The 25,723-nt window shown below is 40.8% G+C and overlaps 1 protein-coding gene across 3 annotated transcripts in view; it reads left to right on the top strand.

The window, feature by feature from the left end:
- Positions 1-25,723, top strand: part of ZBTB38 (zinc finger and BTB domain containing 38) — a 71,429-nt gene that overhangs the window by 2,739 nt on the left and 42,967 nt on the right. Inside the window, exons 3-4 of one of the 3 annotated variants that reach the window (XM_012724876.1) lie at positions 15,570-15,635; positions 16,206-16,569. The gene's annotated coding sequence lies outside the window, so the exon portion shown is untranslated. Of the gene's footprint in view, positions 1-15,523; positions 15,636-16,205; positions 16,570-25,723 lie in introns of those variants that run through there. The other 2 variants (XM_004682150.2, XM_012724877.1) reach the window with 2 other exon arrangements.

The raw sequence follows: 25,723 nt of genomic DNA, 5'->3' as shown, positions 1-25,723 counted from the left end.
TTTATGGGGACCTAAGGCATCATAAAGACCCCAAATAAAAATGGGCTGTGTGTGCTCACTTTCACAGCACGTATACTAAAAATAGATTTCCACCTTTCCCTGAGCTGCCTGGGAGTTCTCTAGTTTTATTTTTGATATCTGGGTGACACTAGTTTCTGATTGAATTTTGTCCTGGGACATGACATTTCTGGCACCCACACCCATACTCTGAAGAACACACAGTGTCCATTGTGTGAGAAAGCCAGCTAACTGGTCAGTTTGATGGTGTCTCCCAGAGCTTGGTGCCTGCTGTTCCTGTTGCCTCACTTTAGCTCAGTCCCCTCATATCAGGAGTGAGCTGAAAACGCATGGAAGACTATAACGAGTTGATTTGCTACAAAAGCGCTTCAGGATCTAAAAGCTCATTCTCTTGGGCCAGTAGGTCATAAAAGTGTCCTCTTCACCAAGAGCAGGCAGGGCCAATGATGTGACCATAAGGTATGACCAGCTTGAATGGGGGGATGTGATGCCTGTTAGAACAGTGCAACCAAAGGAGTAAGTTGAGAACTATTACCAGGTTTCAAAAGCAGGAGCCAAGCGAGGATGGGATGTCCTTACTTAACAGAGTCCGGCAGGAAGCTCAGGGGCCGGGGGAGGAGAGGTGTCAGGTCCATTCACTTGGGAGACCTGAGAGTCACAGCCTGTTAGTTTCAACTCTCAGGTGATAATGACTCCTCAAAGCCCTAAGTTTGCATGAATTCACATACGAAATTGGGGTGGGACCAACCTCCTGATTTCTGACATCCAGCTGCCTAGTGTGGCGGGGTGAGGTGTGCAACCACCAAACCTGAAGTTCACCTCTGTCAGCACCACCTCTTCACAGTCACACACTGGGGTCACACACTGAACAAAGCAGGGTAACAAATATGTACTTTGTATGTAATTTGGCTTTAGACATTATCAAAATATATGTCAAAATAAGCATCATAGGAAAAATTAAACTTTCATGAATTTGTTTTAACCAGAAATTGACATGTTATTATGTTTTAAATGTTTAATTGCACAGGAAGGATATAATTCAAACTCGGGGCACCACAGTATTTCCAGAACTTACATGATCTAAAGCTCGTGGCCTGGACACGTGGACCCATGGGGAGTGTCCCTAGCAGGTTGACAGAGGCAACACCTGTACCAGTTTGGTTATTTTTAACTCCAGAAATTTATAGTTTTTGTAGCACAGACTCACAAACCTCCTTCTTAGCCTAGGTCAGTATTTTGATTTTTTTTTTTTTAACTATTCTGAGAGAATTTTGTAATAAGGCCACATCATATTCACCAAAGCTAAGAATTCATGGTAATAGGGCTTCATAACTCCTCGTGTTGAAATCCCCTACATTCTTGTCAAGAATGAAATTAGAAAATACCACACTGAAAACTTTAGGGTTTTGTTTTTAATTCAAGAAGCTTCTGGTTTTTATCAGAACTTTAGTGCTTCCTCTTGGCCTCTGAGTGGTGTGGTGTTTTGTTTGTTTGGGGTTTTTTTATGTAAAAGAGATTCTGAGATTCTATCAAAATAACTAAGGTGACATATTGAAATGGTTTGGGTAATTTAGAAAAATGCATGGTGAGTCAAGGTTTTCATGGAAAAAAATCATAATATGGCTAACCATTGGCATTGTGGCATTTGATATTACTATTAATATTGTGTCATTATTTTAATTTTTTTGGTCTTCCTAATTGATTTTCATCTGAAATCCTTAGCTCTCTGCCTAAATAGCCAAAGTATGGGCTATAAAAATTCCAAGGACATCTGGAAAGGTTTGATTCTAGGCCAGAAGCCTTCCTAGCTTCTAATTTTATTTTAAGAGGGGTTTGACCTGAGATTTACTGACGTATGTCAGGGACGATGGATTTGAGCAATCTCGCTGCCCACAAAAAGAGGCTTCTCCACATTCTATTGGACACCCAGTGCATTGGTGAAAGAAGGCTTTGAAACCACTCTGTAGGCGCGTTGACTCTAGGTGGGGTTCCTGAGCCAGAATGAGTGCATCATCTGTCAAAAGCCCCTCATTGTGAGTGCAGTCTGTGGGCTTTGTATTAGAGGGTCGGGTCGGAGGATTCCACAAGTATGTATTCAACTCCCAAACACTGAAGCTCTCATTTAAACAGTGAACTCAGCCTCATTTCTCCATTTTATATTTTATAATGTGTTATTTTCAAATACAGCAGGAAAGTAGTATCCAGTGACAAGAACCTTCTCACCAACCTTCTTCACCCCAAAATTCCTTGTCATGAGCTCTATCACCTCTCATGGATATCCTGCAGCTAGGCTGCAGCTGGGCTAGATTCTTCCTAAGAGACTGTGCTTACCCCTGTTTTCACTCTACATGAGATAGTTTCTTTTAAAAAATTTATCTTTGTTAAAGACGGGCTGCAAAACTACCCCGAGATAGCTGACAAGAGAACTGAAACACCAAGTGGCAAGGGTGGGAGAGGGAGAGTGAAGAGGGAAGGAAGCATGATAGTCTGTGGTATTGGAATATGGGTGAGTGGGTGGTGGGTGCGCTGTGGTGGTGATTCCTGATGGAGGGACCCTAGTGTTATGTCAGTTAACAAATAATTAAAAAATAGTTTTTTAAAAGTGATACAGCCAAACAATGGAATATTTTTCAGTCATAAGGAAGAAGAAATATGGCCACTTACAGCAAATTGGAAGGAATTCAAGCAATTATGTCAAGCAAAGTAAGTCAGAATAATGAAGACATAGCACAAAAAAGCAAGTGGACATTCATTTTTCAAGGAAATTAGATTTCTGAGTTTTTGGTAGAGCAACTGCCAAAGGGGTAAGAGGGATAATGATGGGAAAAATTCCAACGGAACACTAAAAAATTATCACTCTTTTTCAGATAAAAAGAGCCATAACTAGTCACTATTCAAAGTCTGGAAAATACAGAAAATTATCAAGAAGAAAACAATAATCTCCAATAACCCAACAACAAAACAACAATTCAATATTAGCATTTTTATATATTTCTTTCCACTGTTTCTAGATATATTCTTACCTTCTTTAAAAAGTAATTTAAATAGCATTTTACATGACTTTCCTTCTCCCCATTTAATGCTATGCTCTAAACATTTTTTCAAGTGAAGATAATGGTCTTTAATATTTGATTTTTTAATGGTTATGTTTCCACCACAGTGATAGGTCTTCATTTATCCTTTTTTTAATGACATTTTGATTAGGTATAGTGTTCTGCTATTACAGACATGTAGATATATTTGTGATAAATAATTTTGTGGACATCTTAGGGAAAATTTAGAATTAAATCAGTAGATCAAATGACCTGTTTGAATTGCTTCTAATGCCTATTGGTAAATTAGCTTCTAAAAAGGTACTAGTGTCTGTGTCAAAACCTTGGTCCTTTTTGTTCTCTCATTAAACAAATGTTTCTAAGCCCCAGTGGCAATAGAAGTTCTGAGGAGGGAGCCTAAGAATATGCATTTTAATATTGCCTCCCAATTTTCATGCACATTCAAACCTGAGAACTACTAATCTGGTGCATTCAGTTCAATATACATTCAGTTCAGCATTTAATATACAGGAAAAGTCTAAAGAAACCCAAACCAGTATAGCTAAACTAAATTTAACTTGAAAATCTTTGGACTTCTGAATGCTTTATTTTTCTCTCTATATGTGTGTGTGTGTGTGTGTGTGTGTACATATATATATATAAACACACACATATATATATATTAAAGATTTTATTTATTTATGCATACAGAACTGGGGTACAGGCCAGAGGTGCAGGGGTGGTGAGAGGAGTCGCCAAAGAGTGGGGAGCAGGACAGGCAGATCAACAAGGTTCACTGCTGAGGGGAGCAGCAGGCGAGACAGGAAGGTCTGCCACGCCATGTGGATCACCTCCTGGGACCAGGCTCAAACTTGCACTGAAGCGGCCATGGCTTGGGTTGGCTTTTCAGTGCAGCACTCCAACCCATAGCACCATCAGGAAGGGCCGTTAATGTTTTATTTTCTCTTACGCATAGTGTGGTATAGTTTAAAAATTACCAGCTAAGGAGACAGGAAACCTTACTGTAAATATGAAACAACTGAGCCCCAGAATGGTTCACTTACTTCCTCGATGTTACCCAGGTAGAACTAGAACTTGAGTAGATAAAGAATTCAGAGTCACCGACAGTCTGGATAGGAGAGAGAAGGCATCAACAAGAAGCAAGTCCCTGCCTCGGCCAGGGAACTTTTATTTGCCTTCTCATGGATAGGACCATGTCTCAGGACATGTGTGTGCAGCTAAGACCCTGTGAGGGATCCAGGTGCCCACCTGAGTGGCCTGATTAGGACAGACCCTGAGTTCTGAGGTGACAGCCCAGAAGCTAAACAAAGCTAGATGCAGACCCATGCCACAAGAGCAGAGACAGGGCGGGGTCCAAGTCAAAGAGCCAGATAGCAGCACAGGGCAGGGCACTGGAAGACACACTGCAGGAAAATATGAGGTCAAGGCGGGCCTGAGTTGGAAAGACAAAGCCTGAGCTAGAGGACAGCTGCAGAGAATTCAGCCTTAAGGCAGGAGTCCCATTGCCTAACGTTAAGGTCCAAGGAGGTACCTGACCCAAGCGGTGCTGTGCCTGCCACTTTAAATCTGAAAGGTACTGTGGGCTGGGTGGTTTTCTGGCAGCAGGTAAGCAGGAGCGCTTGCTCAGAGGAGGGGCAGTGGTGAGAGGGAGTCCTGAAGATGGAAATTAGAAAATGTTCTGGCACTGCTGGGAACATAGCATAAAAACAATAACAAAGAGTTTTAACTGTCACCATCTTCTGAGAGGAAGCATGACCAACCATCCTGTCTGCGTAACTTTGCTCAAACCCATCAGACCACACCCACTGATCACCTGATAGTATCTGGCTGCCCTTCCTCTCATTCCACCACCTCAGTTCTAAAGAGCCAACCTCCTGTCACTTGCTTTTCGAGTTCAGCCTTTGCAGATTGCTTAGCTCCCAACACTCCCTGGGTCATGTTCAGCTTCTATAAGTCACCATGTAGTTTCTTTCATGCCTAAGTCTATATCCATGTCCAGTGATGGTACCAGCTGGAGCCCACGAGCCAGAACCCAAAGGAGCAGCCTGTTGTGCTCATCTAGCACATTTAGGTATCAGAGAATGTGCTGTGCTCAATAAGCTTCTGTGCGTGGCCTCTGCCTCTTGGCAATCCCCCCCTGCAGTATCACTGCTCCCCCTATTCATAATCTCCTGGCCTGAAAATGTGTGGAGCCACGGTCATGAGGAATTTGGAATCTGGGATGGTCTGCCGCCAGCCTCCTTTGAGTCAGGAGAACAACAGTTACAGGGTGACTTTTCAGGCATGGCTATGCTACTGACCCTCCACAGCCCTTCTCCCCGAAGTCTGCACAGCTCCTTGGCTGAGACACTTTCTGATATCCAGTCAGAGTCCTGGATGCTACTGGGATCTGATCCCAAAACCAAGGAGGTATGTGTAGTGGTGACAACAGTGCCACCAAATCCATCCCCCAGGAGAGAGATCAGAGTGTTGCAACATCCAGAGAAGGTGTCTACCTGCTGCTAGATTCTTGGGCAGACAACAGAGTGCAAAGTGCAAGGGCGAAAGATTCAGCGGGGCCTACGATTTGACAAGTGCCTCTCACCTGTCTCTGTTGATTCCATGCCCCACCCCCACCTCATATCCTGCTATTAAATAACTAACCCTATGAATAAAAAATTCTCATCTAGTATCTGGCCAAAGGTTTAAGACCCGGACCCAGGAAAACTCTGCTCCTGCCTCATGACCCCTCCCCAGTATCATCTCCCCGACTCCATGGGGCCAAGTGTCATTGGCATCAAGTCTGCCTGCTGAGACAAGAGACACTGCCTGAAGAGGCCCAGGTCCCCAGATGGCCATGACCCCCTGCAGTCAGGAACAAGTGGACAAATCTCGAGCCCCACCCCATATCATGATAGACCACCCCATTCCATCACTGAAATGCCAGACAGAAATGCCAGACAGTCCGCCCTGCTGTAAAGACAACTGTTAGGAAAATGGGAACAATGAGAGATCAGAAAACACTCCACTCAAGCTCAGAAAGGCCCAAAACTTTACTGCTATACTGACATATCTTACACATCTATCAGAATTGTTAACAAAAAAATACCGATGTTCCCAAAAAGAAAAAAATACTGATGTTGGGCCCTCCCCGGTGGCACAGTGGGTTAAAGCACAGCACTGAGAAGCTAAAGCCACTTCAGCATGAGTTCCATCCCCTACCCGGAGGTGACCCACATGGCGCAGCAGACCTCTCCTGACCAGCCCGCTGCTCCCCTCAGCAGTGTACTAGGTCAGTCTGCCTGTTCTGCTCCCCACTCTGTCTCTGGTGAAGCCCCTGCACCTCTGGCCTGTACCCCAGTTCTGTATACATAAATAAATAAATCTTTAAAAAAAAATACTGATGTTACCAAATACTTGCCAGAACATGAAGAAACTGAATCACTCGTAAGTTGCTGATAGGATTGTAAGTAGTACAGCCACTCTGATAAACAGTTTGACAGTTTCTTATAAACATATACTGCCCATACAGTCCCACTCCTGGGTGTTTACACAAGAGAAACAAAAATTTATATTGACATAAAAACTTGTACATAAATGTTCCTAGCATTCTATTTGTGTAGCTTAACACCTGGAAACAAGTCAGATGTCCTTCAATGGGTGCATAAATAACAGATGGTGGTACTCATCCTGTAGACTCCTATTCACCTATAAAAAACACTTTTACATACAACTTGAATGCATTATAAGGACTTTATTTGGCTAGGTGAAAGAAAGGAGCAAAAGATAACATACTGTATGGGTCCACTTAGGTAACATTCTTAGAGTGACAAAGTCACAGTGAGAAGAAGTCAGTGCCAGTGGTCAGGTTTGGTGGGGTGGGTGACTGTAGAGAGTGGGTGGCACAGGGAGCTTCTTTGTCATTATGGAATAGCTCTATATCTTAATTGCGGTCACCCCATGTCTTACGATTTCAGAAAACTCTTTAGACTCATACACACTCGCAGTGCATGTGAAAATGGGTAAATTCCAAAAAAGGCTGTCCCTGAGTTGACAATACTGTTTCAGTTGTACCAGTGTTTGTGTTTGGGTTTAGACAATGTACTACGTAGTTAGTAGACTATTATTTCCATCAGGGAAAAACTGGATGAGGTATATGCTTTCTGTACTATTTTTGCAATTTCTTGTGACTCAAACTATTTCCCAAAAGGTTATTAAAAGCAACTTTTAAAGAATTGTTTGTTTGTTTTTTAAGGGAAGGGAGTAGGGTTGCAGCCCTAGCTGCTTTTCCGTGCACCTTCTATTATTTACTTTGCCACTTTTCTAATTTATAATTAGTCCTTTATGGCATCTTGGCAATTTTGGCCTCACCCTCTGCTTCTCAGAGCCAGCCTATCTCAGATGGAATCAAAGTACACATATTCCAGCACTGAGTGTGAATGTATCCCCCCTTCCCCTCCCTGAGACTGTAACTTCAAAGCGAGGTAAAAGACTCAGATCTAAGAACTGGTCTCATAGCGAAAATCTAGGACAAATCATCCTTCGCGCCCCTGCACTGTAATTTCATTTCTGCAGTGGTGCTTTGTCTGCTCCGCTCTTCATACAGATTATTCTCTTCACCTTCACCAAATGGGCCCTCCTCTAATGGAAGGAGATTAACCCTTCTCTGCCCCCGTTCAGTCCCATTCAGCTGAGGGATTTCTTTTAACTGCACTGCTCTCTCTGGGCCTTGTGCCACTGCTGAATGGACAGCGTGAGATGTCTCTTCCCTTTGAAGTGGGGAAGCTTCTGTCAAACCCTTTTTTGCCAGATTTGGAGCTAGAAAGCTAGTTTTGAAGTGAAACTTACTATGAGCCACCTGGATTTGTGGTACAGAAGTACACAAGGCCATGGGTGTTGAGGTCAAGCACTACAGGCTGCATTCACACACTGCAGGGCGCCATCTTAATGAGAGTCTAGCTTTATTTACTCCCATGCTCTGCAGAGGGGTCCCTCAAATCACCTAAGGTTGAGATTGAGCACATAGGGGCTGATTTCTATGTGGCATCCTGTCCGGATATGACAACACAAGCAGAGACAGCTCTCCTCAGGGACTGGCCTGCGAACCCAGTTTCCTGCCAGGCCTTATTTATTTGGGGACATCTCAAGAACCATGGTAAGGGGGATGGAATTGCGCACTTCTTGGGCCTGGGTGTGAGCTGTGGATCAGCAGGATGGTGCGCTAGGGAGGTGACAGTTTGAATTGCTGAGGCGTTGGTGGATCTCCTAGTTTGCACCTTTTGGTTTCACAACCAAACTGAACAACGGAAAATGAAACCTGCAACTTATTTTTAGCTGTTCATGCTAACTCATGAGATTTTTTCTTTGCAAACTTAGTAGGATGAAGGCATCTTCAGCCGGCTAAACTTAATCTGGTTGGCTTAATATAGCAATCAAGCCTACTTTTCTGATACTTCTCAAGGGATGCTTACTTTGTCTTAAGTGATATTTTGGTCATTATTTTCTATTTTACGTTAAATTACACTTAGTTGAGCTTTAAAAAAATTAAACAAACATACTACAACTATTTTTTCCCCAAGAGGCATGGGGAGACAAATTATAAAGCCTCTATTAATTCGTTCATTCAGTTATTCTATAAAGTAAATATTTAAGTAAAAGCTTAGAATTATTTTTAAAAACGAGACTAGTGTGTTGAATTACAAATAAAACTACTGGGAAGGAAGGAATATGGCATTTACATGATTACTGAGGTATTCAGATATAATACTGTCTTTGAACTTGATTTTTCTAACCCCCTCAAGAAATGAGTTTCAATGACTTTCTTTAAGGCATCTTCTCATTCTGTAATTCTGTGAAACATATGTTGCTGCTGAGGGTCCAGGCCCGCTGAGGCACTTTCTGGAGGCAGCTATTTTGCTATCAGGCCACTGTTTTTCTCTTTCTGGTCTAGGAGAGACAGATTTAAACCAAGTCCGTGGTCTGTTTGTGGCCCCCTTGGTAAACAAGTGACAAAGTACTCAGAAGACTTCTAGGTATTTTCGGTCCCCAGGTCTATTCCTTAACAAGTGGAGCAAGGCCTCCTGCCTAAGGGGTGGCTTTATGATACAAAGCTGAGTACTCCACTGGTAGTGGGGGAATCAGAGAGAGGCCCCTAACTTCAGTTGTTGGTCAGTCAAGAGCCAAAGCATGTGAGCCTCTCCATTGTACCCAGTTGCGCTAAGTACAGGGGAGATTTCAAGTCTTACAAAAAACAACCATGACATGGAAGTAAATGTAGATGACTCAATACAACAACTTTGTGTACTTTTATCTTCAGTCCAAACGAAATGAAGATTCACTGAGGTTTGTTAAGCTGCTCTGGTAAGAAGTACCTGGTTGTAACCCTTCTGAGCTACAAAATTACTTATTTGAGAGAAGGGAAAGCAAGTGAATTTGTTCCCATGTAAAGCCATGTAATATTTATTGCCCAAGATGAAAAAAGAGATGTGAGGAACATGCTCTCCCCTGGGGTAGATCTTCCCAACCTTTAAGAATTCTTCCTTTTCTACCTTCATCTATATCTCTACCTTCCCTTTCAACTAGGTTGAAACCTCTAGAAAGATGAAACTTAAACTTCTTTTATAGGGTACGTATTTACCTGGTCAGAAGCTAGCCAACTGTGTGATTCTAGTCCCGCTCGATTTGGGGAAAAACAAGTAGTCCTGGTCATAAAGGAATGCCTGATGAGGGACGCGGGAATGCCCTTGGCCCTTATTGCATGCACTGTCTTTATTCCTGCCACTTTTCAAATGCACTGAGACAAAACCAGAAAGCATTCTGTTGCTAAAGCTGTAGTGTTGATATAGAAAATGGTGTTGAGAGGTAGTGAAGATACTCTGGGGTGAGATGGGAGGGGAGATGTCTGAATTGGACTAGGGTGGGGTAGGATGTCAGTTCCAAGTCACCCTTGCAGTCTAAGTCCTTCACACCCTTTTCTTGAGTGTCACATGGTTGAGTCACATGGTCAAATTGCTTTTGTCCCCCCAACTCTTTCTGGAAGGTAACCCCAGTTTGATTCAAATGGAAGCTATTTTTGACTTTTATCTCTGATCAAAGTAGAGGGATGTTCCTCCCCAGACCTCTAGGCAAAATGTAGATGTTCAGGTATATCAGGTTTGCTGCCTGACCCTTGCTGTCAAGTCTAGACTCCTTTCCCATGTAGTATACAAATGCTAATGAACAGAAGAGAGAAACCTCCTATCTAAGAATCCGAGGGGTTCATACTCCTCAACCATGACCATTCACCTGCCTTATGAGCCCTGAGCAAAACAATCTTCCTCTCATATTCCCAGGCAAGGTGGAGCTGATAGAGTTGATTAGAAAGCCCCCTTTGCGTGCCATCTGGTTGGCGTATAAAATTACCACAGTGAAGCAAAATAGTTGGTTGGCCACACAACTAGGAGGCAGGAAACTGGGAGTCTAGCTCTTGGTCAAATTGACCTAGAAAGCAAACTGGCTTATATTTTTAAAATTCACAAATTTTCTGAGCTCTTTGGAATAAAATGTACAGCTGTTAGCCTATAGAGCCGCTCGTTGAAATGCTGTATTTAAAAACAATAAGATCGGTTAAAGAAAACCTTTTATTCAAATGTTAGACTTTTTCAAATCCCTTTAAAAAATCATCTTTGGGAAGGAACTTATAATACTGACTTAGGTTATCTGTTCAGGACAAAAATGCCATTATGAGAGGAAACCAGATCATTCTTGATTTTCACTTTTTTTTTTAAGATTTATTTATGCATACAGAACTGTGGTACAGGCCAGAGGTGCAGGGGCAGTGAAAGGATTCACCAGAGACAGAGTGTGGAGCAGAACAGGCCAACTGACCAAGTACACTGCTGAGGGGAGCAGTGGGCAGGTCAGGAGAGATCTGCCCCACCATGTGGGTCACCTCCAGGGTGGGGATTGAACTCAGGCTGAAGTGACTTTTAGCTTTTTAGTGCTGTGCTTTAACCCACTGCGCCACCAGGGAGGGCCCAGTTGTCACTTTTTAAAAAAACAATGTAACAACCTAACACAAATTCACTCACCAATGCTGGACTTGTTAGGTATAAAAGGAAATGAGCTCTACTTTTTTAGACAGCAAATAGGTCAACTCACAAATTAATGAGTGATCTTGGGCAATTGACCAGATCTCTTAGCCTCAGTTTCCTTGACTGTGACAGAAAAGCTTGGACTTCATTAGATGAAGGCTCCTCAGATGGAAACGTAAAATTTCCCACCTATTTTGCTTCATGAGTGGACAGAGAAATCTCTGACCAAATTTGTTACTGTGCTTTCTACCCTGCACTTAAGCGTACCTCTTCTATTGCCTTTTCTACCTGCTCCAGTCTCTTTCCAGTTGGGGGCCTCCTGGATTCCCATAATTCCCTGGGGTTGAAGAGTTGTGGCTGGTTTGTATAAACAGGGTAACTATGACTTCAGGCATGGAGGTCTCGTCTACCAGGAGTATCTACATAAAGAAGATTCCTATATCAGGGTGGAATGTAAATGAAGGAGAAAGTTTTATCCTTGTGGGACTAGTGGAAAGACACAGGCTTTGGAATCAGTTGGTCTTAGGTTTGAACCCTATCTCTGATATTTATTGCAAGTAGGACTCTCAAATAGTTCATCACCTAAAATTGATGACAGTTAATATCCACCTTGCAGGATTATTGGGTTAAAAACATAGGTTCTCAATAAATGGTAGCTGTTTTTGACTTTCAGCTCTGATCCAAGTAGATGGAAGTTCCTGCCCAGACCTCTAAGCAAAATGTAGATTTTCAGAGTAACAATGGACTTTCCCACAAAAACTAGGAAAAAATCATCCAAAAACATTTTTAGCATTAATAAGTTGTCACGGTGTTTTTTTCTAGAGCTGAATATTCTGTTCATAATTGTAATAACCAATTTCAGAAAAATAATTTTAGTTTTCTAAATTCTAAGAATTTAACCAAGAGTATTATATTTGGTAGACAAATTTATAATTTAAAAATCAGATTAGGATACCTTATCCTGATAAAGAAAATTTACTTACAGATGTTGAAATATTTATTAGGTGTGCAGGGGAAATAGCTGTATTTTTTTATGCAGTGAATGGAGTAAAGAAATGTGCAAAGCAATCCAAATGTTTATAAACCAAGAATTCCTCTGGGACTCAGTGCTCTGACTTTCTGTTTTGTTTTGTTTTAAACCGAGAGTCAAGCTTTGTTCATGCTTGAATTATATACTTTGCATAAGCCATGCAATTTAACTTTAACCCACAAGACTGAAAATAAAATGAGCTTAGACTACAGAGCACAGAGCCCGTGAGCAAGAGTGTTAATCAAACTGAAAGACGCACCCCTCGCTGCTAGCTCTGTCCTTTCCAGTTTGCTCCCCCCACATTATTTAGAGTTATTTGTGCTTGACTCATCCAAGTGGCAGAAACAGGTTACAAGGGATTTATCTTGTAAGTGAAAGTTTGTCCATATGCCCTTAAGGAGGCTGATGAGGAGCACGTAATTTTTAAAAATCATAAGTGAATGTATATACCCTTTGCCACTTGTAATGATGATAAAGCTTAAGTAATTCAGACGGGAACATGGTTTGTTAAAAGTGCAAAACAGGATTAACTAGTTGAGGCTGTCTGCCTAAACAAGCTCACCCATCTAAATCTTTTCAACTGTAGTTCAAATTTAATACAAGCAGGTTTAGTTGATGAACCTCACTGAATGTGTCGGAACATCACAAAATAAACCAGTATGAGGCTTTTAGGCTTCTCTGGACAAAGATCCAAGAACCCCACAGGAAGATTTGGAACCCACTTGCCATGGCATTCTGCTTTACCACTACCGGTCAGGGACCTGACCATATTTGCCACCTGCCCCCCTAAAGAGACCATCACTAGTCACTCTTCTCTTGAAAGCCTGCTGTGGATTTCTGTCCTTGTCACTCTCATTTATTACCCTAGACAGAGGAAGGGGTGACTTAGTCCTAGGTGGTAATAGTTGATTCCGTATGTGGTTATTTTAGTCTACAAGATGATATTTTGTGAGTCTTTTCGCATGACTGTCTAGCTTTTCAATGTTATTAATGAGGATGATCTGAACAGACACTAACAGCATCACATACCTATGTGTTTGCTTCACCCTCCTCCGACTGCTTGAAGGACTGCTTTATAGATTTTTGTATATTAAATTGATACCTTGTAAGTCAGTGTGATAATCTCTACCCCAATGGTAAGGGAGGGATTAGCCTAAGGCACTCCATTCTAATTCTCTGTTGCTGTCAATAGTAACCAAACCTCATAGAGAAATGTTGTGGGGTGGGGAAGATGGCGCCGCCATTGGTGTTAGATCAGGAGTCATGTTGACTTCTGTAGTAGCTGTGGAGGAGAGGTGCCCTCAAAGAGAGGAGGACTTGCTGTGGGTCAGGTTGACAGACCGTCTGGACAGTCTAATCCTAAGGCTAAAGTGTGTGAGCTAGAAGAGGGCAATGAACTTTCCATACATTGGGCCAAAAATCGCTTGGGTTCTGAGGGTGGAGATAGAGTGAGAGCTAGAAACAGAAAGATTCAGTGTACAACCTAGTACCCAACGTATCTGAATCTATTTTCTCCTTTACAAAAACCCAGGGAAACTTAAATGTTTTGCTAATCTATTCTTTGTAGGCAAGGTTTATAGAAGATAGAGGCACTGAAAACAATAACCCTGGAAAATACTATTCGTTTTTAATGAATAATGTGTTAAACATGTTAAAATGAATTAGCGTGATCATGTTCAGTGTGCAATAGACAATTAAAGATTTTTGGAGCGATAAGAACAAAAATGATAAATACTGCATATTCAAAATCAGTCTTATGGCATTTTATAAATTTTTTTGGCTTATTTCCAGGACACAGTGTGAGGGTGGGTATGATTTCTTTGTAGCTGAAGAAAGAGCAGAAAATAATCTGCTCTATTTCCTTAAAAATAAAAGACTTCTTATTTTATACAGCATGGAAAATGAAATGATTTTCTGTTTCTTACCTGCCGGCAGGATCTGGAAGAAATTTTTTTAGCAAGCTATGCTGTTTTCCTCTCTTTGGGGACCTGGTAATACTGGTTTTGTAGCAAAACAGTATTTGCTTATTAGGCATTTCTTCAAAAGCCTGAATAAGCAGTTCTTTCACATTTTTTGTTCCACATGTTAAACATATCATTGCAATTTGAGCTTCAATTGTGAGTGTGCGCGCGTGTGTACATGTGAGTGTTCGCGTGTTCATGTGGGTGTGTGTATGTGTTGATGGGAAGGACTGAAAGGGTGTGCATAAGAATTCTTGGAGGTTTTTGTTTTAAAAAATGAATTCCTGCAGTTATGAATTGGGATCTCTATAGAAGGCGATTCGGATTTATTACATACAGCCAAACTAGATCCCATCAATCTTGAACAGCAGGGCTAGGGAGGTGGTATTGAGGAAGACATGAAATTCGGTGTTTGAGTAGATGAGATTTAATTTTCGGAAAACATTTCACTCATAAAACGAATAGCACTCCAGTGTCAGCCCTGACCTCCATGATGTCAATGTCATCGTGCAAGCGTAGCTAAGATAGCTTCAAAGTAAAACAAAGAAACCCCGCATCTCTGCACAGCGCCGTTTCTTTGACAGTATGTAAAATATATATATACATACATATATATATATATATATATATATATATATAAATTGGTATTCTTGTTCATGGTTTGTTATTCTACCATTTAGCTTTTGGGTGGGAAGGGAGGAGAAAAATCATTTTGCATTTCCTATGTTCTGAGCAAGTACAGTCTGCTGCTGCACGTATTAATATTATTTAGGTCAGTATCCTAAGGACAGCTTTTTTTTTTTTTAACCTTTCTTAATGGGCAGCTATACATTCCAAGAAATTCAGCATCCATTTATTTTTCTGTGCTGAGTTTATTTTTCTAAGTTGAAACAAATTCATTCACATTTTAATACAATTCCAACTGAGGAGGTATCTGCCGTTCTGCACTGCAGATAGATTTAGCAGGATACATTTACACGCTTGTGGTTAGAGGTTATAGCACTGATACCGGCAGCTGATCATGCATTCTCCTACAAGCCTGCCGGTAGCACTTAGGATCTTAAAAAATAATCTAGAAATGCTCCATTCTTTTAAAATTATTTTACTTTGCAATAGCTTAACAGTTTTTGATTTTTTGTTGCTGCTGTTGTTAGCAATTCTATGAAATTAACAGTCTAGGAAATGCATCCCCAACCAGATACATACTGTATTGAAAGCTTTCTTCAGGAAGAAGATATGACAGTATTCATTCCAGCTTATTTTCTTCCTTAGCAAAAGGATTGTTTTATTCTCAGAAGCAGAAGGAGACTTGCATTGTGCAGCAGCTCTGCTTAAGTGTTTGAAATGCCTTCTACTGTCTGGTTGCAGAATTTGGAGTTTGCTAAGCAGTGTTTAGTGATTGGGCTCATCTTGCATCACCAGTTGATGACATTTTTCTTTGTTCCCTCCTACCCAGTTGAACCAAGACTCTGAGGCTGATATGCAATGTCACTTACAACATTAATCAGATACTGCATTTAAGGTGAGCTGTCCCTTGCCTCCTCCTTCCCAGTGCTCGTGTGCTGCATGCAGTGTATCTTGCTTCTGCGAGCCTAAGATGGCAGGATTAGCCGTGCTTGTGCTGTTTGTGCATGCTGTGTATAGAATTCATTACACGTTGCCTAGTATTTCAGATGTGAGTATGTAAATGCTCTGTATGCCATATCATCTGGTAGCGAAGACTTGTTTTTGCCTCATTACAGCCTTAGATATTTCAACCTCACCTTTCAGTTCCGATTCATTTGCTTTTGGATGTTTGCTTTTCATCACATTCAAAATAGGATTTTACCATTTTTTTTAACAAAGCCAGAAAAAAAGCCACTAAAAACCAAACAACAACAAAACTCTGCTACCAGATGGTGTCTCCCCTTTCTTCTTGCATTTGCTGTCTTTTAAATAATGTATGTTGTATTGTTAATTAATGTGAATATCAAATTAAACACTTGAAACTTACATATTTATTATGCAGGTAGGAGGCAAGGTGGAATCTATTTTTAACTCTTAAGCACTCCATGGTGTGCAAACAACTTGTTTCTCAAATTTGTGTTTTCAGTGCTGGTATCGTGGTTTGATTTTCAGCAAATGTGACAGTGGCCTTTGCAGTGGTCAGCTCCGGGCTTTGAACTCTCAGAGGAGGAAGGGAAAAAAAAATTCAACACACCACCTCCTTGGTTGCAGCCTCAGAGAAACCTTGGATGAGAAACTTCTTTTTTTCCAATCCTGTTTTCCTGTTGATAAATTCAGTTCTCGTGATCGCAGTACATTCAAGCTGTTCTACGTATGATTTTTTTTGTGTGTGACAATTGCATCTAAAACTTGTGAGCAAGAAGACGGAGAAATCAGTTGGTCTCCATCGCTTTACATAAAAATGGCTGAGTGTCTTGTCATGCTAACACTGCATTAAGTGATACATACAGGTAGGTTGAAATCTGCATGTTTTATAGATTTTTTTTTGAGCCAGCCAGCACAACATTAGATGGATTAAACTATGGCTTTTAAAACAGAAATTAAATAAGACAGTTGTAATTTCTTGGAGGGAGGGTATTAAATAGGATAGCTTTTCCCATTCAGTTACTATATAAGTATATAGCTTTTATGAACTTACATGTTTCTGCTATAAAAGTAAGATGATTCCTTTTTTTAAAAATTATATATATATGATAGGTGTGGCGCCATTAGGCAACAAAAGAATTTTTTGAAAAGTCTGTTGATTCAGTTCCATTTTAGCTTGAAACTAAAAATAAATTGGTTTCTGGAGGTAATTTTAAAGGGCGCAAACAAGCCTAATAAGAAACATTGAAAATATTTAAATTTTAAGAAGCGGTCTTTAAACGTGTTATATGAAAGATGAAAATAAAAACTTACATGCTTCCAAAATCAATTTTAGATAATATACAAGAATAAGTACACAATTTGTATATCTATTATTGGGGGGGGATGGGGACTTACTATTTGTAAAGGGAGGAATATTGAATATAGATGGCCTTGTTAGAAGAAAAAGAGCTTCACTGAATGAAACAGTGTCCCTGGAATGGTTCATTGCAGACCATACAGCTGTGGTTCTATAAGTACCAAATGCTGGCACTTTTCAAAATAATTTCATGAGCCTTTTGAGCTTAACTTCTCAAATATATTTTAGTTTCAAATTAAGACCGGACCAGAACCTGTTTCCTTGGCAACCACATCTTATTTAAAAATGGCACAGATAGGCAAAAGATTGTCTTTAAAAGAGAAACAAATGTGTAATGAATTTTTTGCATTTTTTCCCCTCATACTTAGAGTCTGAACTGGCTTTAAACATTTTTAATGCGGTCATCAAACCTTAAAAATTAAGCCATGTTGCCACCCATATAGAAAAAGCTTGTGCAGTGAGGGCTTGTCTCTTCCTTTGTGCTCAGTAGTTTCAAAATTAAGGTTTTCTTTGTCATATGCTCCAGAATGCTGGTCAAGGTTTGTGTACAAAGGTGTAGTTTCATTATCACGAGTTCACCAGCGCCACTGAAACAAAAGGTGTTTCAGAAATACTGAAAATCAGGAAATGCTTATGCTCTTGTTTTCCCGATCCCTCTGTTGGTACCTCAGAGCTCTTGTCAAGAAGGGCCCAAGCCCACTCCCCAACCACTGATAGGTGCCCACTGATCCTCTGTGGGTAGAACTGCATAGGTGTGCCAGAAGATACTGCCAAACCTGAAACCTCCCTGAGGTTTGGTCCGATGTGCAGAACATTGAGATTTAGAACCATCTGTGTAAATAGTTGCTTTATTCTAGCAGTTTCAAATATTCCAAAGCACTCATTGTAATGGGCTAGAGGTTTGTTGTTGTTGTTGTGTTGTTTTGAGGCCAATTTAAATATTTTTCTTGGAGTCTTTATCTGGTTCAGTTATGTCAGAACATGACCCATCTCATAATGATTTTGTTCTTTGGGCTTGCCATGAAATAGCCTTCCTTCCTGCAACACCTTTTTTTTTTTTTAGGCTGTTCGGAAGCCATTTTCCTTCCTGCCTGTGACTTAAAATGACTAAGTACATTTTGAATATAGCATCAATCAAAAGATCGTAAGCTGAAGGGAAATGTCAGAAACCTAATTCAGTCTTGCCTATTTATTTTAGTACCAGTAGCATTAACAGTTGCAGTAGGATCAAACTGATTGTCATTCATTCTTGAACAAATAATGAGCCAGGCATTTATAATTAAAACACTATTGCTATTCAGAAAGATTACAACTACAATGTCTTCTATTTTGATAGGCCAGTACAAATTAATCATTTTGAATCCATTTGAATCTTAATTACAAGATAAGATGGATACATGCAATGGAATTGTTTTACCATAAAAAATGAATGCCTGATAGATTCAACAGTGTATTTTGTCTCTATACCATTTCAGCCCCTTTGTTCTTAACTTGAGCATGGTTATGTCATCGTATAAATTTTCATACCTGATGATTTTTTTTGTGACATTATTGACTTATGTTGTACTTGGGTCTCTACCCTGAAAATATTTTAAACACAGTCCAAGAGCTTGAAAACTAATAAGACAATTGGGAAATATGTTGTACCATTGTCATTCTAATAAATAGACCAATGAATGGAAGAATAATCATAATCTATTACTTTGCTGTTCACCTTAGTGCTTTGTCTTCATATTTCCTGGAAATGCTTAAAAGGTACAAAGGTTTTCTAAACTTATCCACTTACTATTACTATTGAATTTCCTAGATTAGCCAGAAACACTTCTTACTGATTATAGAAGATGACACTTACCCGTTCTCATTGCTTAAAAAAGCTATGCTTAAACCATTTGCACTTTTTGGCTAAGGTGTTTCTGGGCAGGCCAGAGCAGGTGTGACAGGAAGAATGAAGAATGTGGAAACAATTATTTTGTTTTCACTAGCATGAAATGGGCACATCTGTGGTTTTTTGCTTGAATGATTTATGGTTTAAATACTCAAGTCATCCTCCCCCTCCTCCACCCTTTGGAGAATAGTATACATTTTCCTAAGCTTTTTAGTCAGAGCGGTTACCAAGATTGCTTTTTTTTTTTTTTTTTTTTTTTGCTGCTACAGTGATATTTATGTACCATGGAGCTCCCCATGGCTGAAATGGTAGGCCATTGTCTTACAGCTGGGTGATATGATGAGAAGGATTTGCTAAAAAACTAGCATGTTTCTCTTTAGTGCTAGGTCAAACCTTTGCACTCCTGGTACCATATGATTCATTCTGATAGCTCCCTTCTAAGGGAAAGGCTGTTGTTAACAGCTTTCTTGATAATTAAACGTTCAACACATTTATTGAGCACCTACTGTATGCCAGGTGTGTCCTAGAGGCTGGAAATACAGTCATGAACAAGAGAGACCAGAGCCTGCTTTACTGTGTTGGGGTGGCTATGGAGAAGGGCAAAAACAAACATGTAAAAGTTGATGAATGAAGACAAGTGCAAAGAAGAAAAATTAAATTTTAAAAGGCAAGGGAGACATGCTGGGAGTGGTTGCCAGGAAACATGCCACTCTGGGGTGGCTGTCCAGGAAAGCCTGCCAGAGGAGGGGGCATTGAGTGGAGACCCACATGGTCAGATGGAGCCAACACAAGTGAAGGTCGGGGGGTGGGGGGCCTAGGGGGGAGCAATGTTGGTAGAGGAGTGCTTATTCTCAAACTAAACACCCCATTCTTTGTGCCACTGTTACTGTATATTTCTGACTTTGTGGGATAAGCCTCATTTAAGAAGCTTCCCCAGCAGTGAGAGGGTATGCCTGGCCCCCGTGGGTGTTTTTTCGTAAGTCTCTGGACTTGGTGCCACTGGAGCCATTGCCATTGACCACATCCCACCCAAAAATTGCCAGTAAAATTGCCAGATCAGTGACTCTCTGGACATTATAGCCCTAAGTAGTGATGAAATTTTGGCACAGATTCAGCACCAACCCATGAAATACATGGCAGAAAAGTTTCTCAAAGCATGGAAATTTCTTGGAAGTCTTGTTTTATTTTTCATAAGGACACTAGAATTTAAACTCATGGCGAAACATTGAAATAGTCATTTCCTTTAATTTGTTTTCAAAGGCAGATGCTGGAAAAGTCTGTCCCGTCTCAGCAATAAATTGTCTTTGTCTTTGAATATTAAACAACTTAGCTCTGCTGAATTGTTTTCTTGTCTATCAGTGATTTTACCACATGAGTGATACGTGAACAAATAATACTAGAATTTTTATTTTATTTTTGTGTAGAACGGGGGTGTAGGCCAGAGGTACAGGAGGGAGTGTTTGAGAGGGTTCATCAGAGATAAAGTGGAGAGCAGAATGGGTGGATTTACTGAATACACTGCCGAGGGGAGCAGCAGGTGAGACAGGAAAGGTCTGCTGTGTCATATGTGGATTAGTTCCCTGGCCAGGAATCGAACTCAGGCCATAGTGGTGATGGGGCTGAGACTTAACCCCTAGGACACCAGGGAGGCCCCAGAAAATTCTTAAGAACCAGAATTCCTTAATGCTTTTTAGAATGGCTGTTGATGAAGGTGTAAGAACAAAGACATAGGTTTGCTACACAAGTTCTAAACTTTAAGGCCCTTAGAAGCCTTCACAATGTTTTAGAAGCATCTTCTCAAATTGAGTCATGATCTAGTGGGCTTTCCTTATCCCAAGTTAGAGGTGATCTGGCTAAGTTCCGTTTAGTTTTGACTGGCTGTGAAACACCATTGCATGAGGAGTCGCTTAGTCCTTTATAGTAGTAGGACATTGCACATCAGAGGAGAGGGGTCCTTCAACAACTTGGCTCACCTCTTTAAGCATCTGTGTGACAGACACCACCATAAGCCAGGCAGAATGGAATATAACATGAAACTGAAACTCTGGTCCAGGTTCCACCATAAGGCCAACATCACGTGTCCGCAGGTGCAGTGGGGTGCCTCTGTGCTCCAGCAAGGAGCGAATGACATGCCCTTCTCTGTGTGGCCTTTGAGACTGCTCTCTAAAGGCAGGCCTTCAGTATGGAGGCATCTGACCCCCAACAGGATGCTTCTCTGCTGGGACTCCATGTCTCATCCTTATCACTACCCCAGGATGCCTTGGCTCCTGACCAGGCACCGTATTTCTGACTGCCCTGCTCCCTACTGGTCTGCCTGCATTGCCAGGTGACCCTGATAATGGCTGCCAATCTTTCACATTCATGAGCAGATGTTAAGATGAGAAGTCCTTGAATGCAAAAATTTGAATCTGTGATGCAGACAAGATGTGTTTGCTTTTTTACCTTCCCTGACTGACAATGGGTGTCACCCTGCCTGCTGTTCTGCAGAAGTCTTTCTGGGGAGCAGGTAAATCAAAGACCAGTTGCCAAAGCACTTGTCTTTGTTAGGTGATCCCAGCATGGCTCTGACATGGCCTAGATGTCTCATTGACCAGAAAATTGCTCTTTTGATCTTGTAGCTCATTTTGTATCTTTTCCCTTTACGGCTTCTTTGCTTCTGCAGCTATTATTTGCCTGGGGTTCGAGACTAACATTTGCGTCTACACTCACTATATTTAGTCTGTGTAGGAAGTTTGTTTTCTGGTACTGTTTTGTTTCTAAAATGCCAGAGTAAATATCCTTTTGTGAAAAAGCAGTGAGAACTTTCATGATTTTTTTTATGTAATAAAATAAACCTTTTTCTTATCCCCCTGCCCCCCAGTCATTGCTGCCAAATAGACATTTTGAAATTCGCTTTCTTTTTGCCTGCTGAAATCTTCTACCCTGTCTGAGGCCTTGCTCTAATTAAGGCCCAGCCGTCCTCCCCATCTTCCCCAGTGCTGGCTGACGTGGAGCCCCTGCCCCGAGGGCCTTACAAGTCAGTGAGACGAGAAAACAAAAGCCACCAGCTGAGAATGTGGTTAAATCCCAGAAGGGCAATGCCCTTGTCATTTTTTTCCCCTTTCCTCTCGTTTCTTTAACTGTGGAAGGGAAAGCCTGTAGTAGAGACAGAAAGGCGCTGCACCCTTAAAAGAGTCTCTCAGAAATGCAGAAGACTGGGGGGAGACACATATGGGAGAGAAAGGGGTGGTCATCTGGGCACAAAGTGGAGAGGGCTTGTAGACTGAGAGGGCCAGGGCAGGTGGGTGCGAATATGAGCAAGAGGGAACAAAGGGAGACGACAGGGGGTGCGCAGGGTGAACAAAGGAGGTGCTACCGTGCTGCACCAAAGTGAAGGATGAAAGGTCCCTGGGGGAGAAAGGGTTTGGAGGAGACTGGAGAGCACCCCTGAGATGCAGCTGCAGTCCTGCTGCGCGAGGGCTGGGGGCTGTGATCTTCTGCCAGGCTTCTCCCCTAATGTTGGCCTTGCTGTGTAGCTGTCCAATGTTGGCTCTTTGGAGGAACTTACAGATTGACATCCTAAAAGTCAGTTTACCACAGCCTTCAGAAGTCTCCTTTTCCTATTAGACATTGTAAAGATGTCCCCATATCACTCTACCAGCTCTGGATTAAACTTGAAAGTAAATGAACATTTTACATGTGCTGTGACCCACTGCTTCTGGTCCACAAGGCTCAGGCCAGAGATATACCCCAAACACCTACTTTAAGCTGTGGATTTTAGAAACTCTTTTTCCCAAAGCCACGTTCCAGGGGAGCCGTGCTGCTCTGCCTTTGCTCCCACTGCCTGCCCTTCCCTGTTCCGCACCAGTCTCTCCAGCCTGTGGCCTGAATGTCTCTTTGAGCCATCCCTACGGTATATTCGGAATGTTTAAATGCCTTGGTGCTCAGGTGAGCCACACCTGCCTGGTGCAAAATATCAGCACATAGTGTTGCCTTTACCCCTGTTTTTCTTGCTTAGCTCTCATGAGAATGTGGACCACAGATTTCAGTTGCTGTGTCCACTTTAGACCCACTTTATTATCCATCATTGAGGGGCCTGAGGCCTAGAGAATTTGTCATTCTGCCAGGGCAGAGTTAAGAGTCATGCTTGATTATTATTCCAGTGCTTTTCCTGCTAAACCAAACTGCTTTTAAGTTACTGGGAAAGCCCAGTCTAAACCAGGAGTTGACAATTATTTTTTGTATAAGACCAAATAGTAAAAATAATAGGTTTTGTGTTGAGGTAAAACTGAGGATATTGCATTTACATAACAATAAGAGAGCAAATTTCCACAATTTTTTTATGGCTGGAATTCGAAATATAATAATATATAATGTCAAATATAGTAATAAGATAGGTAGAGAAAGAAGAATTGTGACCATGTCCCAAAAAAACTTTTATAGATGCTGATATTGAATCACATCTTCTGAAGTAGTGTTCTATTTTGGGTTTTTTTTTTTCAATCATTTAAAAATATAAAACACAGTCTCAGCTTGTAGGCTATACGAAACAGGTGGCAGGCCAAATTTGGATGATAGGCCATTGTTTGTGGTTCTATTTTTTTAAATTTATTTTAATCTGAGGGTTACATTTTGACTCCTCTACGTGTGCATATGCTCTAACCCACACTTCACCAAACCACTGTGCCAACACTTCATTTTCTTCCCTCCCCTCCTTCTTTTTCCCTGGTAACCACTAAATTCTTTCACTAAACCTGAGGATTTGCTCCTCCTGTATTTTGCCTGTGTATGTTTTTCAGTTATTTATATTCCACAGATGAATGATAGCTGTCTTTCACTTTTGATTTATTTCATTTAAGCAATCACCTCGAAGTCTATTCATTTTGTCCCAAATGCTCTTATTTCATTTTTTTAAGAGCTGTCAGATATTCTATTGAATATATATCCCACAAGTTCTTAATCTGTTCATCTGTTGATGGGCACTTAAGTTATTTCCATGACTTGTCAATTGCCGACAGGCTGCTAATAACACCAGAGTACATAAGACTCTTTATATTCAAATTTTCACATTTTGGGGGGTAAATATCTTCTTTCATATGCATCTCATAGGATTTTTGTTTTCTTAAGAAACCTCCATAATGTTTTCCATAGAAGCTGCACCAACTTTCTTTCTCACCAATAGTAGATAAGAATTCCTTTCTCTCTACATTCTTGCTGTTCTTTTTGATCGAGACCATTCTCACAGGAGTGAGGTGATACCTCATTGTGGTTTCATGGATCTATTTCCTAACTAAAAACCTGCAAGTTAGGGGTGCATTGGCCAGTCCAGATCACATATGTGTTTTGTTTGACTTTCAACAATAGTTTTAATTCTCTTAAACTCTATTATTTTTCCTTCTAATTATAAATGTTACATTTATTTATTGTGAAAAAATTTGAATGTTAACATTTTGGCCTGTATTTTTTTAATAGTTAACACTTGGTATACAATTTTGTATTTTTTAATTCACTTAGTATCATTAACATAGTATTTTAAAATTTTCTCTTGAAAAAGCTAAGCGGTATGTAGAATATAGAAAGCTGACTTTAATGAACCTCATGTGGCCATTGTCCAGCTTCTTGAGTTCTCAACTGCTGGCCCATCTCCTTTCATATAAATCCTCTTCTGTATTATTTTGAAGCAAATCCCAGACATCACATGATTTTATCTCAGTATTGCAGTATGATTCTTTAAAAGATAGGGAAACTATGAGAAACCCCTCCTTTTTAGGGAAAAGTAAAAGTAAAATGGCTAGGGGTAACCAAAGAATCCTCTCTGCAACTTACAAATAGTTCAGGAAGAAAAAAGCTAGCTAGCTAGATACATTTGGAGTGTATATAGGAAGGTTTTTTGTTACTATTTTCTCTACAACTCTCCCATAACTTTGAAGAATATTTAAGTAAAAAAGGGTTTTAAATGTGAATAACAGTATACATATATATTTTAAGTATGTAGATTATTAAGAAAGGAAAAAATATATAATAATAATTTGTTAATAATATTAACTATCAAGCCAGTATTCAAATTTACCCAGTATGATCATAAAAAATAGTCTCAAGTACCATTCCAAATAAGATCCTTATATTGCAATTACAGTTCCCTTAATTTTCCATTTATCTTTCGTTGCCTCTCTTTCATCCTTGCTGTTGCTATAAAAAAATTTTTTTAAAAAAAAAACAAATTGACCGTAGCGTTTCCCACAATCTGAAATAAGTTGGTAGTTACAGCTAGAGACTTGATCAGTTTCAGATTCTTTTTTTTTTCCATAGATTTTATATAAAAATACCAATTTGGGCTTCATTTAAAAATTCTACAGATGTGGCATTCGCAGCTGTCAGCCACCAGTCTGGGGCAGGGGCAGGGTAGTGACCACCTCCACTGCTCCTTTAGGTGGTACATGATTATTCTGTAGGTCCCAGTTCACCCTACTTGCTGCCTGACCCACCTTGGGGAATTGGAAGTGGACACCCCTACTCTAAACATTACCTCTTTGGGGTCTCTAGCAGCCTTCTCCACACAATTTCAGAAATGTAGAGAAACTGATTTGGGTAGGGACTTTCTTGAAGTGCTTGAGGGCTTCACTAGAGATAACAGTCAAAATAGGAAAGGCCAGGCCCTCCCTGGTGGCGTAGCGGGTTAAAGCAGAGCACTGAGAATCTAAAGCCGCTTCCGCATGAGTTTGATTCCCGCCTGCCCCAGAGCTGACCACATGGCGCGGCAGACCTCTCCTGACCCGCCCGCTGCTCCCCTCAGCAG

Source organism: Condylura cristata, unplaced genomic scaffold (genome assembly GCF_000260355.1).
Source record: "Condylura cristata isolate star-nosed mole 26May11 unplaced genomic scaffold, ConCri1.0 scaffold00014, whole genome shotgun sequence".
Lineage (NCBI taxonomy): Eukaryota > Metazoa > Chordata > Mammalia > Eulipotyphla > Talpidae > Condylura > Condylura cristata.
The sequence above is the reverse complement of the archived record's forward strand: the minus strand, read 5'-3'. Positions and strand labels throughout refer to the sequence as shown.